Genomic DNA, 16,068 nt, shown 5'->3' with positions numbered 1-16,068 from the left:
TCAGTCTGAGTATAGGCTGAGACCATTACAGCCTTGCCAACCTTTTCAGGGGGGCACTCAGTTTGTGTTTGAGCTGTGACTGTCACAGCTCTGCCAGTCTCTACAGGGAAGTCTGTCTGTGCCTGGGCTGTGGCTACCACTGCCCTTCCAACCTTTCCAGGGCGGAAATCTATTTGGACAGGGGTTGTGAATGGCACAACCCCACTACCCTTTTGTGAAAGGCCTACCATTTTAGAATGGGTGTCTTGTTAAACTCCAGCCCAAGCTGAGAGTTCTAAGTCATTCCCCAGTAAGCAGTCTACAGGCAAGGTTGGGGACACTGCCACCCTTTTAGGGCCAGTGACACCTCCCCAGCTGAGACATACCTCTGCCATGGGATGACTGTTTTGTTTGCCATCAATGTTAGTTACCTGGTAGGAGAAACCAGGCAAAAGCTGCTCAGAGGGAACTAGCCAATGGGCCACCATCGTGATGCTAGCTCCAGTGTCTCTGTAGGCCTCAGCTTTTGTACCATTGATGCAGGGCTCCTGTCTGTACCTACCCAAAGTGTTGGGACAGGCAGTGAAGTTGGCAAACCCCATGCCACCATCACAGACAAGAGTAGTTGCTGTAGGGGAATTGGCTAAGCCAGGGTCCCCCTGTGTTCCCCAAGTAAACCCACCCAAATTTCTGGGGGCACTCCCACCACCTGGGGGATTACTGCTGACAGTAATAGGTGGTGTGACAGGAGTAATTGGAGGAACAGTTTTGTTTTTAGCCTTTGGGCAACTGCTGTCAGTTTTCCAATGCCCAGGAATTTTACATTCATGGCAGTAAGGCTTTTTAGCTGTGGTAGAGGAGGGAGCTTGGGACCCACCACCCTGTGTGGAGTTTTGGGGCCCTGAGGAAGATTTCTCTTTTGCTTGATCCCCACCCTTCTCTTGAGGCTTGGTGGTATCTTTCTTTTGGTCACCACCCTGGTTTTTAGGCCTCATCCTGGTCCTGACCCATTTATCTGCCCTCTTTCCCAATTCTTGGGGAGAGGTCAAATCTGAGTCTACCAGGTGTTGATGGAGAAGCTGGTTTTGACAATTACTTAAAATCTGCTCTCTCATCATCAAATTGTACAATCCTGTATAATCAGACACCTTACTTCCCAGCAACCAACCCTCCAAAGCCTTAGTGGCACATTCCACATATTCAGACCAGTCCTGAGTCTGTGTCTTCTGGGTATCTCTGAACATTAACCTGTACTGTTCAGTGGTTAAGCCTAACCCATCAACCAGGACACTATTCAGGGCTCTGTAGTTTCTGACATCCTCCTCTCTAACAGTGAGGAGTCTATCTCTGCCTCTACCTTCAAAGGAGAGCCATAAGATTGCTGCCCACTGGTCTTCAGGAACCTGCTGTACTTTGCAGGCTCTCTCAAGAGCAGTCATCCACTTGTGGATATCATCCCCACTTTTGTAGGGGGGCACAATCTTGGACAGGTTCCTATTGTCAAAGACCCTATCTTTGTCCCTAGGGACATTGCTGCCACCAGTGGGTATAGACCCACTCTCTCTAGGTTGCCTAGCCTTGTTCAGTTTCTCTTCCATCAGGGCTACCTCTAGCTCCTGCTTCCTGATCCTCAGCTGGGCTTCCTGCATTCTGGCCTCATGCTCCCTCCTCTGAGGGGTGGTCATCCTTCTCCTGGAGTGACCTTGAGAGCCTCTAGAGGCATGAGAAGCATTAGACTCACCTGAGTGATTCCTTTGCCTCCCAGACCCCTGGTTAAGTCCACTGGGGAGATCCAATGGGGTGGCTTTCGATTTGTTTTCTGGCAGTTTCCGGGGTCCAGCTACAGCTACAACCATGGTGAGTGGGAGAGAATGGCTAGTGTGCAGAGAATAAGTGAGCACCACCGAGTGTGGGTGGAGCGGAGGCAACGCCAAAAAGTAGCTTTAAGTGAAGGGGCTGAGTGAACACCTCGGAGTGTGGGTTTGTGGCAGTGGGTTAAGATGCATGACTCGTGTGAAGCTCCAAAGGGAGTATCGTGTTTTGGGAATCAGCGATTTCAGTGTCCATGGTCGGCTGCTTCACATACGGGGTTTGAGGAAGGATGGGAAGAACAACACTTCACCATGGCCAGTGAAACGGAATTGGTCAGCGATGTGGGAAATCAAGCGTGAGCTATGTGGCGTGGGAAATTATTCAGGGCAGAATGTCGTGGATAATCCCACAAAGCGCATCAGCCAATGGATATCCTGAAAATTGGTCATGGCTGAACCGTCTGTTGGATAAATGGGGGACCGAATGCAGTCTGAGTAAAGCGGAATATGGAAACTTGTTGAAGCGGAAAAACTTCCTTTTTAGATCTGGAAATAACGTGACCGACACATCCCAGCAAAGTTTTCCTGTTGAAGAAGTGTGACATTTTTGTAATGTGCCTGTGTCTTATATTTGACCATTTGAGTTACGCTGTATTGGAAGCAGAATATAGTCCAATTCTGAGCTTGCAAGTCCTCTTCTGTGTGCGTTCAGGGACATGCAGTTTAGTGTTTTGTAATGAAAACATAAGCATTTTACCTACCATGCTGTTGCAATTGAAAACAAAAGGACTGGATGAACTATGTGTCATGTCTCGAGGACACTAGAACCATGCAAGAGAAAGTCCTCCCTTGTAAATAGGCCTGGGTACAGGGCACTGCTTCCTGCCCCAGGGACTGGATAGGGTGTGTGGTTAGACCATGGCAATCCAGGCTAGGGCTGCATGCATTATTGCGCTTCCTCATTGTATGCACTATTAATATATGTGTGTCGGCATCTGGGAGTCCCTACGAAATTGAAGATGGATGAGCGTTGTATATGGTCCTGCGGGGCGATTGAAATGGTTTACTGGAGCTCACGGTGGGGCGTGGGTTGAATATTGGGTATACAGAGATATAATGTCTGAACTGTTGATAGTTGAAAAGTAGTCTTCTGTGGAGTTGCAGGAGTACAAGTTCATATTGTGCTAACTTTGCACTGATAAAAGATTCGTGTGAGATTCATATGGAAACCTTTTCTTTTCTTTCACTCTCGATGGCTGCTTTATACATTTGGAACAGAATGAAAGTGAGACTGGTCACTGAGCCTCAGATCATGTGCACTGAAATATTGTCAAGATGTTATTGTTTATTTGACTTCCAACAAAATGTTTCCACCATTCCTGAACTGGGGGATCTGGCCTGCGCTGCCTTTGCAGTGTGCTGCGAAAGTGGTGTGCTCAAACAGAAAATAGTAATTGAACTAGGGCCCAGCAGACGAGGGAGTTAAGGAAGAGTTATTGACCATGAGCAACAGAGAATCTAGAAGAAAGGAAGAAGACAGACGTGAAATAAAGAGAGAAAAATACGTGTAATTGTGGAGATGCTGAAGGGATAAATATATATTGGTTTGAGAGAAGGGAAGAAAAAGAGAAGTTGTGACGGCTGCAAGTGAAAAGAGACTAGAGAAGGGAAGATATGTATCAGGCAGATAGACAAGAAAGACTGTGCTTAGAGAGACAAAAATAGATTGTTGTGACAGGACTGACAAGGTGATAAAGAGACAGCTGATAGTGTAAAAAAGAGACATGTGAGTGAAGGGAGAGAGACAACTGAGAATGAAGGTTCAGACCTACAGAGCGAAAGTGTAGGAGTGCAAGAAGCAATGTTGTGAGAGAACTCCGAGAGGTACAGAAAAATAGGGATTCATGTGTAAGAGAGAGGACCAATGAGACAAACATGATAGAAAGATTTGCTGAGAGATAGGGCAATGGATATCGAGTAGGGGTTGCAATGGGTCGCAGTGGTGACCCCTCGCGGTGCTTTTGCTCTCTCGTGGCATCTGATGTGGCGAGAACACCGAGGCAGCTGCATCTGTGAGTGTTAGGTCTCCTGCCTTCCTGTTATGTGGCCGTTTTTTTTTTTTATGCCAATAATGAATAATAGTCTATTATTCAATATTAGTGTGATAAAATGGAGTCCTAGGAGCTGTAACAGGACATGTGCTAACCGCTGAGGTAAGTTAAAGAAAATGCTTTTAAATGTATGTTGTGTCCATGTGTGCAAGTGTGTGTGTGACAGCGTAAGTGTGAGTGAGTGTATTTTTATGTGCAAGCATGTTTGTGTGTGACAGTGAGTGAGAATGAGTGTGATGCGTGTTAGAGAGAATTAGTGTGAATGAGAATGAATGTAAAAATGATTAAGAGTGAGTGGCAGTGATGAATGTAACTGAGTGAGAATAAATGCGTCCAAGTGAGTGAGAATAAGTTACAATGAGTGAATGAGAGTAAGAATGATTATAAGTGAGTGAGCAGGAATGTAGGACTGAGTGGCTCTGTATGTGTGGGTGGCTTTGGGTGTGTGGCTCTGTGTGTGGGTGCAAATGCAATAGGTCTCGCATTGGAGAGTGATTAAGCTATTGGCATTGCTCATGACAATGCCGTTTCTTTAAATGTTTTAAAAACAAAAACATAAACAAGAATAATGTCATGAGCAATGCCAACAGCTCTAACTTTAACAATGCCGAGACCATTGCATTGTAAATGCTTGTTATTACAAGGGTCAAGTTCGTAGAGCCCAACTGAAAAGAGACGCCGAAGACGAATCTGAAACGCATGCATGTGCCTGTGAAACCCGGAAAGAGAAGACGGACAACCCGAGCCTGTGTTACTGACCCTAGGGCCACGTGGAGGGACACAGGATGCTGAAAGGCGGGCATAGAGGACATTGGATGAAATAACGAGGAGCGCAGTTCACCCAGGTCACATGGGGAGTAGGCTACGCCCCACGTGATCTGGGCGACCTGTTCTCCTCGTTATTTCATCCAATGCATCATCTTAGATGTTAAAGGGATCAAAGGCAAAGAGCGTGAGGGGCACCACCCGTTCGCCGGAGGTGGTAGACTGGATGAATCGGAACTGGTTGAAGTGTAACGCATCTAAGACGGAGATCTGGCCTATGGTCACTCTGGTCCCATGAGTGTAGCTCCCCCATGCCTTCGATGGTGGCAAGAAATGTGGGGAATACTTATGACAACACTCCTTTGGGCCCAGATCTCCTCAGTGGCGGGGGCTGCTGTGCCTTGTATGTACTCCCCTAGGCACACGGAAAAGCATTGAGCACGAGTCCCGTACCTCCAGATTGGACTATGACACTGCCCTCTATCCAGGATTACCGTCCAATTTGATAAACCGGTTGCAAATGTTGCAAACCACAGCAGCCAAACTCATCCTGGGACTGCCTAGAACTCAAGGGTGCGGTGTCCGCCTTTTAGAAACCTGCATCGGCTCCCCATCAAAAAGCGCATCATTTACAAAGTTGTAGTTATTACATTTTGGTCTCTTCATCAGATGGCCCCTAAACATCCTTGTAACAAGCTCCGTCATTCCCAGCCTGGGTGTGCTTTGAGATCGGAACATTCTCTGCGCCTGAAATGCCCTTGGTTTCGCCGGAGGACTAGGGGCGGCCGATCCTTTTCCCTTTTGGCGTCCAAGGCCAAGTGCGCACTCCCAGGGGCTTGGCAACTCCTCGAGAAGGGAAAGTCTGTTTAGACCTCAGCTGAAGTCTTGGCTCTTTGCATTGGATGAACCTGATTTGGCGGGAGGCTCCTTTCTTGAGTCTTTAGCGCCGAGAGGCCTTTCTGCAGCTGTGCGCTTTATACCATCACCTGATTGATTGACTGACTGAGTGCCAATCAGTTTGGTTTTGATACAGTGGGAAGAGTTTCACGATGGTTGGGCAGAGAGCACGACATGGGCACAATAAGGTCGGCCGAGGGGTGCAGAGATTCTCTCCCTCACCGAGACCGAAGTGTGGGTGGCAGACTGCCATGCAAGAAGACTTTGCAAAGACACATACACTACTTACCCACAGCTTAGGTGGCAGTCATGCAGGTATCGGGGAAGTGGCAGGAAAGAAGCGTGGCATGGAGGCTTGAGCATAGGATGCACAGAGGCACACACAAGGAGACTGATGGTACAAGGCATCATGGGCAGGGAGGTAGTGGGTGGCACCGACAAGAGGACCCAGGAATAGACTGGGAAATATAGGGGAATATAGGCCGGAGCACAGAAAACACAGGGCAAGAGGGACTGGTGAGGCACAAAGGGCATTGCAGGGGTACAGTAGTGTGCACATGGTGGCCCTGGCAGAACGTGCAGGTAGCACTGCAGGAGCACGGCCAGTCATAGTCAATTTGGGTTCCTCGTTTATGGTTACATGGTGTAGATTAGCTCCCAGAGATGATATCCCCACCGGGCTCTAGGGTAGTGACATTGAGGTTTTAGCATCCACGTGGGGTCAGATAAGCTTTAGAGAAAAAGAGATCTAAGGTAAAGTGTATGTGGCCAAAATAGGACCTCCGATAATAGGATGGGGGCATCCATGCGACCCACATGCCATTAACCAAGGGCTGAGCATCAAATAATGGTGCTCGAAGATACTGACGCGGAAGGAAGGTAGATTAGGAGCAATGAAGGGCTGTCTTCATTAGATGAAGGTAAAGGAAGGGGCCAAGTGGTGACACACAGAAACAAGGATACCAGTGCCTTTCAGACAGGAAGTGAAAAAATGTTGAGAAAGGGTTCATAAAGGGGTGACAGAGCAGGTCGAATCAGCTCAATGGATTGTGCCAGTGCTCAGAGGCCGATGACAAATTAAGGGTTTTGTGAGGAGCTGTTCACAATAAAGTCAAAATATTGTAGTAGATAGCTTTTTTTTTATAACCAACTTTATTTCGTTTATATATAGCACGCACCATCCATACATTACCGGTATTAAGAGTTGAGCATCCAGGTCTGCAACAATACACATGACGACCCTCACAGGGGCCAACCCACTTAGAGAGAGTCCATGATAAGCCCGCCATTTCCCCCACACTTTCTCATGCTTCTGAGGACATCCATGGGCTTCGTAACCTGGTTTTTCTTGCTGTGCACACCAGTCAACTGCAGTGCGCTATGCTTGGATTGAGGGGTGCAGGCTGTTTCCGTAAGCGAGCAATGTCCCATTTAGCCACTCAGCAGACCATGCCTGTAACGATTCGATTGGCACATGGGCCTCCACCAATCCCAGTCATGCTATCTTGGGGGTTAACTCAATTGGGCGCCTCAGGACCTCTGAAATCTACACTTTCACTCCACCCCAAAAGGATCTCAATGCACATCAGTTCCATGCCATATGGAAGAGGTCAGCAGCCGGAAGCCTGCAGTGCGCACACAGGGTGGGCGACGGAAAACATCTTCTGTATACGTGATGGCGACAGATGGGTCACTTGGAAATAATTGACCTGCATCATACCCAGGCGCGCGGATATTGCCCGTTCCCTGCGGGCCAGGCATGCCTCCCTCCAGTCGTCATCATCTAGTTCACCCACACATTTGTGCATAAGAGAGTCAAAGCCACCCTAGGCGTGAATAATCAAAGATGGTTAGATTTGGGTTATTGCTACTTTCCACAGATGCCCCATTAGTATTTAGCCTCAAGGGGCTATATTCCGAGAGTTGGGTGTCAGGGTAGAAATGCGTCCTCGGGGCATGCTGCATCCGAAGAAAACGAAAGAACTGCATGGGACAAGGGCATACTGTTCTTTTAAATCCTGGAAATAGATTGGGTCATTCCCTTTGAGAATATCTCCTAAGTATGCATTACCTATTCGGTCCCACTGGTGCAATCCCTCCAGGGTAGAGAGTTGCTGAAGCCACGTGCCCTGCCGTAGAGGAGTCAGCCCTGTTACGTTGCGGTCCCAACTAACCAGATGCAAGGCGGCTCTCCAACAGTGCATTGCCCCTCAGTTGCATGAGGGCGACTCCTGAGACATACAGTCCCCATATAGTTGGCCCAGGGGTCCCTCAAACACCAAGTGAAGCTCAGAGAGGTAGGCTGGGTCATTCCATTCTCCTGCAAACCAATCATTGATGGACACCAATTGTGCAGCTAGATAGTATGGGAGACACTCCCAGCCTCGCCAAAAGGTTAATTCTGTGCTGAGTTAGAAGCCATTTTGTGGAGCCCTCCAGCCAGAGGAAGGAGGTTAGTTTGGAGGCCAGGGACCAGAAGCACCTTCGGGGTACGGGGCATTTGTTAATACGTAGATAGTAGGGGAGACACATCTAGAAGACTGCACTGCGCCCCTCGGGATTCAGCAGCGGACCCTTCCAGCGGTGCAAGTCCTGGTCAAAGGCAGAGTCCTGGCTTTGGAAGTTAAGCTTCCAGGCTAGATCCAGGAAGAGACATATGTGAATCCCCAAGTATTTAAATGTGTTCACCCTCAGGGGGATGTCTGGGCACCAACATCGGCTTTCGGCATCTCCTTTCACCTCCATCAGGACAGACTCACTTGCATTAATTCAAAGACCCGAGGCTTCTCTGTACAGACAAAGAATCTCCAGACATCAGGTGTGAGAGGCCGAAGGGTCCCCAAGGAATAACAGGATATTGTCCGCTTAGAGTGCTACTCGATCTTCAAACCCATTCCCCAATCTCCAGCCCATCACCTGCGCATCACAGCCTATGAGGCACGCCAGTGGCTAAGGCAAATAATAGTGGTGAAAGTGGACATCCCTGATGCGTCCCTTGTTGGATTGAGAAGGGAGGGAGGATAATATGCTGTTCCCTTGGACTTGAGCCACAGGGTTGCGATACAGGAGGTGGACCATTCTTCTAAAAGTTGTTCCCAGGCCCGCTCGCAGTAGGACAGCCTCTAATAAGTCCCATGAGATCATATCAAAGGCTTTAGGAAAGTCCACAAAGAGGATAGCCAGCTTGCCATCAAGCCCCTGAACTTAAGAGAGGGCCACCTACACCCGATGAATGCAGTGACGCATGCTTCTACCAGGTATGAACCCACATAGGTCCAGGTGAATAACATAGGTTAAAGTACGAGTCAGCCGAGTTGCCAGAATTTTGGTAAAGATCTCAATGTCCGCATTGATAAGTGAGATCGGACTGTATGAAGCGCAGGTTTGGAGGCAGGCACTCCTTGACGATGACGAAAATGGTGGCACAGTCCAGGTCGGCAGGAAACTATCCCCGCTGTATCGCCTCTGCATAGAAGTTCAGCAAGTGGAGTGTTTTTCACTCCCTAAGTGTGCATCAATGTCTGACTGGCCCTCTCGGGCCGGCCAAACATTCATGCATACTTTCTCTGTTCTCCACACAGGGTGCATTACAGCCTGCGTGGAGAACATGCCCACTACCCAATTCCCTGGCTGAGTACACCGACCAATCACATTGCAGCGTTGTGATTGGTCAGGGGAGCCTAGGTGCTTACCAACCACAACGCTGTAATTCAGCGTTGAGTGTGTCAGGGAAGCCTCAGCCTGGGTGCTTCCTGTTGTTCTGGCCGGAGCGATGAGGAGGACCCAGCAAGGAAGACGTGGCGAGGAGGTAAGTTTAAGCACCCCCCCCCCCACACACACACCAATCCGTGCCGGCCACCACTGCGCAGCGGCTCACCGGCGCAGCTCCAATATCCTTTCTGCTACCTCCGGAGCCCAGACGGCAGCAACAGGGGACACCCTTCTCACCGGGGAGCCAGTGGGGTTGGTTACAGTAGGTGCTGTCAGGCAGGATGAAAGGCGATTGCGGTCGGGTGGTGGGAGCCTCGCTAAAGCTCGACCGCCATCTTGGCCTCCTTGGCCACACCCCCTGTACTAGATGTAGAAGAACACAACTTAATTTTAAAACAAGTTTTGGACAAATTCGGTACGGCAGGACATAGGTGCATGAATAATGAATGGCGGCTGCTTGCAGGTGCACTTGTGCACTAAAATTATAGGGGCTTTTAACAAATGCCGGTGTTATTGAATAAGCAAGTTCAGCAAGTGAACCAAAAACTTTAACTGGGGGAGTATGTGTTAGTGGCAGGGTAGGAACTGGATGAAATGGCAGAAATTAGTTCAAAATGTGGTTCAATGGCAAATTATGATGTAATATTCTTAAATAGCTGCATAATGTGGTTCCATTTTTATTAAATATTAGTTATTCAATAGAGCCATTTAATATATCAGAGTGGTTTTACCCAACAAATGTGTATTGGGTCGTTTTGTCACCCTAATTCAAAACCTGCCTGTAATCACATTCCACAGTTAAAATTCCCACACAGGAAGGTTGGGACTGGTTAGTTCAAAATTGAGAGGGCCATACGGAGTTGACTTGGTCAAAAGAAATTATGTGCTACAATCTAATAGACAGAGATGGATCAGGAGAGGTTTGTAATATTGGCTAGCCTCTATTGCCACGCCAGCTTTGCTTCTGAAGTTGAGATTGTTGTATGATTTGATGCTATGGCTATCATGAAATGAACTATCAATGTTTATGTGTAATTTTCTCCATGGCTTGGACCCTTCTTATCCTAGAATAATACTGTTCTGTTACAAATTAATGTAGGTACCTTCTTGTTATAATTTTAAGAAAGGAAATGGAGTGTGTTGTAGTACAGTCTTCCTAGGATGCCGTGATGTAGAATGTGATGACACTTTATAGTCTATCTGTTGTCATGGGGCTATCCTGCAAGGTCAGTTTGACTGCTGGCTGGTTTGGAAACAGATTTTCACCTTCTGTGATCTGCGCTACAATAAAAACATTCATCTTTTACCCGAAGACTCCTTTCTTCACTACAAATGCCAAGGGCTGAACATTTGCCCCTCCGATGGATTCCTACTCTCCTGGCCATACACTGGTAGCCTGTTCAGAGGTGAATTTAATCCAGTCAAGGACATTGAATGGGTCTTCATCTGAACCGTCCCTTTGAGGATGGGCAGCGTTTTGCTAGGGTGAGTGTCGGGACTGTATCCTCTTTCGGATAAAGTCCCAGTTAGTGACTTGGAGAGTCAATACAAGCTGTCAAGGCAAGCGTCAGCTTTCTGATGGGATTTTCCCTCTTATCCTGGGCCTTATGAGTCTTGGGAGTGTGGCCGGTGATGAACGCTGATTGCCTAGTTATTTCTAACACACAAGCAGTGGCAATGCCAATAGGTTTCGTCTTGAGCTTTGCCATTGCAGGCCTATTGACTTTGCTGAACAGAATTGGCAATAATTAATAAAGAAAAAAAATAAAAGCGTGATGATGTATACCAGCACATGCATCATGATCGGATGACAAAGCATGATGACATATACACATGCTATTTCAGCATCTCCTTACCTGAGCACCAATGCATTATGATGCAGCCACCACGTTTTTAGGTCTCGCCTAGTGCAGCACGCATGTGCTGCCTAGGAGAGGGCCTCTTGGAATCACTGCAGACTTCCAAGAGACTTCTCCGTGTGGGTAGGACTCTTCCCACACATTCCATTGGCCTTTGCGTGTGGCTTTCAAAAATGAAAGCACGCAAATGGCCAAAGGCAGGGGTATGTCCCGCCTTTTCTGTGAACGTTCACTCCCATGGCCTATGGGCCTCGGAGGTGAGCAGCGGCACGCACCACTTGTTTTTTCTGAGATGACGTGCTTTTGTTTTGCTCAAGGCTGTGTAACCTCTTAGTGCAGGCGGGCTTTGGATTTGCTTAAGGACACCATTTGTGGAGCTTCTGAGCATTATAACCAAAATAAACATGTTAAGAACGGAGGAATTTCCATTTGTGAAAGCTGACTCTACTCTACTGCTCCATGCCTCACTACTGCTCCGTGCGCACGTTAACTGCAGCCACTGCACAATATCGGCAACAAAGGCAGAACCTTTAAGCATAGCGAGTCTGCGCTGCTTCTTTGACCATGGCCGGGGCTTCAACATGCAAGCGTTCGCATAATGTTAGAAGCCACACACTGCACAGCATACTACACTGCTTTGGCTGCCACAGCGCCTGTAAGACATGACTATTTTAGCCCGCATTCAAATAATAATCTTTAAATACCAACCCTTCCCGTCGACGCATATGCTATTTTTAACGTCTCTTGTTCGGCTAGCCATGCGTAATGTTAAATTAAAATTGTATGGCCCTGGAAAAAAATAACAAACGGTACCAGCTGAGAAAGTTGGATAAAATAGTGTTCTCTTCAGATTGCTATGGTCAAGTCTCTTGAAGATGCCATTAGTATACGTCTGTGCACTCCGCGGAAGAGCAGGGCACAAGCAGCAGGATTTAAGGCAATTACAGAAGAGATAACCATCTACCGTGCGCTCCCCTGTCTTGGTACAGCCTCCTTCCTGTTAGTGCCTGGAGACATTTACACCGAGGTGAAGGTGTTCGCTTCAGATTTCATCTGCATTATTCAAATTTGTTACAGTCTCGGCTTATTTACTGTATTCTGGGTTTAAGTCCTCACTTAAAAGGTATATATTTTCTAGCCAGAGAATCGAAAGAGCGCATAACTTTTTTTGTTCATTGTGCGACATTACACATCACACACTTCCAGCAGTTGCTTCAATAGCCACTGCTTTATTTTTTTACGTCGAGCCTGGAGCAGCGCATGCGCTGCTTGCTCAACATTTAGTAGGGGGTAAAAAAAACTGCTACCCACAAGCTTTTCGTGGCCTAAAGCTTGCTTGCATGTGCGCGTAAATGCGCTCAGCCGCCATCTGACTTTCTTATCTCATTAAGCCTTCAATCCGTCATGGCTCATTAAGTGCTTTCGCCCGCAGCGCGCGCGCACACAACTCCCTCCGCCTCTCTTTCCCGCTGCAGCCCCCATCTATGCATTATGCACGGCCAATGCATGTGCTATAATCGCGGCACCCGCGCTTTACTTTCAACATTAAAAGTGAAGCAGGGGTGCAGCAATTATAACTCAAGTAAAGAAATAGATATTTTTTCTATTTCTTTACTTTTGTTATAATCGCTGCAACTGCGCCTCACTTTTAATGTTAAAAGAGAAGCGCGGGTGCCGCGATTATAGCAAAAGTAAAGAAATAGATTTTTTTTTTTATTTCTTTACTTTTGCTATAATCGCGGCACCCGTGCTTTACGTGCTGCGATTATAGAAAAAGTAGACATACTTCTAAGGTCCCAAAAGCGAGACCTATTGGCTATGCCAATGCTTGTTTTGTCAAGGAACACAGTTGTTTCAGTTCCCTTTTTTATGTTTGATCTTTAGTCAGTGGGGTGCTCCGGTCCTGAACTGTCGGGTACGTATTATCGCACCAATCCATCGTTTTTCTGTGGCTAGAAGAGTGTTTAGGGACTTCCATCACGTTTGAAAATGAATCTGTAATGTATTAACTGTGCATCTTCCTAATAGAAATCTCATTTAAAGGAGACACTGCCTGCGGAGCTAGGAAGCTTTCAAATTTGAACTTCAATGCATATGCTTTAAGTCGGGCTGTATATCTGCATCCCACTTTGCACTGTACATTAAAGGATTTACCTTCTTGGAAGTGACTCCATTCAGTAACGATTTAGCAATATATGTTCGGAAAGCCTTTTACCCAGGAGATCTGTCATAAGTTCTGGCCTCCAGCACGTCATGATCTTTGTGTGTTTCGTAACATTTAAATTGCCTTTAAGGACCTCCCCCTAGCACTTAAATCGCTTTGACACTACCTCATATAATTTTTGATCGCATGTCTGTGTGTCTATAAGGCTTATAAGGTCCAAAAGGCGAGACCTATTGGCTATGCCAATGCTTGTTGTTAATTTAGAATTGCAGGATGGCAGATATGCATCTTTGATCAGAAAATAAAAAATATGTGCTAAACTGCATTTGCAACAAGGAGCAGCCCAGTAGCACATGGCTTGTTACATAACAATAGGGTATACCCAGTAAACAGCTGGACCTGGTCCAATAGTAGTACATACAACAAGTGGTCCAACTGACCAGTAAGTTTCTCAAGGAGCAATCAAGCATTAATAAGACCCCCAACATACATTGAAATAGACAATAACCAGGGTATCTTGGTTATGCAAAAGGTTTGTATTAGGAATTAAGCAAAAACAAATTTACAATATCAACGGCTGCTCAAAGATGCAAGGGTGAGTACAGTGCTCAAGGTAGTGCCCGCGAGGGGATGTGACAGTGAGAGTAAAATAATGACAATATTTACAAAGATGAGAACGAGCTGTCTAGCAATGTATCTAAGTACAGATTATTAAGCCCATGTAAGGAGATGTCATGAATGAATGATGAGTTCTCCACTTCCGGGCTGGATGAATGAGTACAGGTCAGAAACTGGGTGAAGTCGACGTTTCGCCTTCTGAGATTGGCAAAAGGTAATTAATTCCTTACAACGGGGTCTTCATCAGGACAACTGACCCACAAATAGGTGAATATCATCAATAAATGTACAAAGGGACTAAGATAGGGGCCATATAATTTACAAGAATATGGCAACACGGCTCACCTCAGTGTCGTACTGCCGGATCGTCAGTTAAAAAAATATAGGCAATGGGGCCAAATCGCTCTGATAACAGAAAAAGGAGTTGCACAGCGTTTACAGACTGGAACTGTAAAGTAAATCAGGGAGGCACATTAGTGCTCAATAAGAGGTCAATTGAAAATTAATAATCAAAAAGGGCTTCAGTTAATTGAGTCAATACCCACAGCTTAAGAGGCTTTAACTGCAATTAGTAAAGAAGAAACCAGCCTTGGAAATAATCAGGCATAAGGGAGCAACCCCATCGAAAGTGAAAACAGACAGATAAAATTCAATAATGCAGAATAAATCAGCATATATCTGGGGATTAAAATGAAGTAGTGTTACAAAAAATTGGAAGATAATAAAATAAAAAACACAGATATTAGATACCCATTTTGTAAGATAATAAAAATGCCTGCTAATGTAAAATAACTTTGAAGGTCAAAAATAAAAATATAAAACTAAAAAAAAAACAATTCCAGCATTGCGAAGGGCCATAATGGACTGCTCTCCAGCACTAACTACAACTCCACAATCCATGCAGTATGACGCCATCGGGAAAAACTGTGGAGCCAAATCTTGAAGTTGAGATTGGGCTTTTAAAGGACTCTCTGCTCGGTGTTGTTGTACTACTATTGAATTTGAGGGTCCTTCAACTTTGCATTGCCTTCTTGCTGCTCACTATGAACTCCTCTTATGAAATGTGCAAAAAAACTATAAAAGGAGGAAAAAAAATACCATGTATGATTTTTGGCAGCATTGTGAATAGCTGTGACACACTGCGGTTATAACAACTCTACAGTCCATACTATACGTGGCCATTCTTGAAAACTGTAGAGCCATATCTGTTGTAGTAGTCTGTACCTCTAAAGGGACTTTCTGGCCGGGTATTAATGCTGTTGCCACTGATGTAGATGGTCCTCCAGTCGGTGACTGAGTGCATGTGCCAGTAGTATATGGGTGAGTAACTGCGTATGTGAAAGGCAGTACAGATAAGAGCTGGACTACATGAGTTACTGTATGTGTGAGTGAGTGATTGTGAGACTGGCTGTATGGGTGAGAGTGTGCTTGTGTCACTGACGGTATAGGTGAGCACATGGCTGTGTGATTGACTATGGGTGAGTGAGTAGGTGTGTGAGTAGCTCTATGGGAGACTGACAGTGTGTGAGTGGCTGTATGAGTGGATATATCAGTGGCTGTATTAGTGAGCGAGTTGGATTATGAGTGGATGAGTGTCTACACATAGGAATCAGCGAGTGGGTGTGTAAATACTAGTATGGGTGTGTCAATGGTTTATAGAATGGGAGTGTGGAAGTTAGAGTGGGTGTATAAAAGGTTATATTGGGTGTGTGAGGATGATGTCATTTGAGATGTCATCAGTGATATCACTGACCATGTCATGAGTGATGTAGTATGTGAGGTCTTAAGCAGAGCATTGCGGAAGCGAGTTATAGTTAGCTCAGCTAACTATAACTGCTGAATTTCTCTGGTTTTGTACGAGTAAAATGTCAGCCTAACTATAATGTCTCTGTAACCTTTGTTTTTTTTAAATGAATTGCTAAGGTTTTTTTTTTAATTCCATTTCCTAACTATAACGTCCCTGTAACCTTTGTGTTTTTTTAGTGAAAATATATATATATATTCAAACAAAATTGCCCTGAGGCGAGAACGAGCCTGCTGCAGGTTGTCTTACACCACAAATTTATTTCAACTGCTTACACAGTCCAGAGTCAAAGTTCACCGTTCCTGACGCGTTTCAAAGCATAAAAGCTCCTTCTTCGGAGGAAAGTCAC

Source organism: Triturus cristatus, chromosome 3_2 (assembly GCF_964204655.1).
Source record: "Triturus cristatus chromosome 3_2, aTriCri1.1, whole genome shotgun sequence".
NCBI classification, from domain to species: Eukaryota; Metazoa; Chordata; class Amphibia; order Caudata; family Salamandridae; genus Triturus; species Triturus cristatus.
This window is presented reverse-complemented; position numbering follows the sequence as displayed.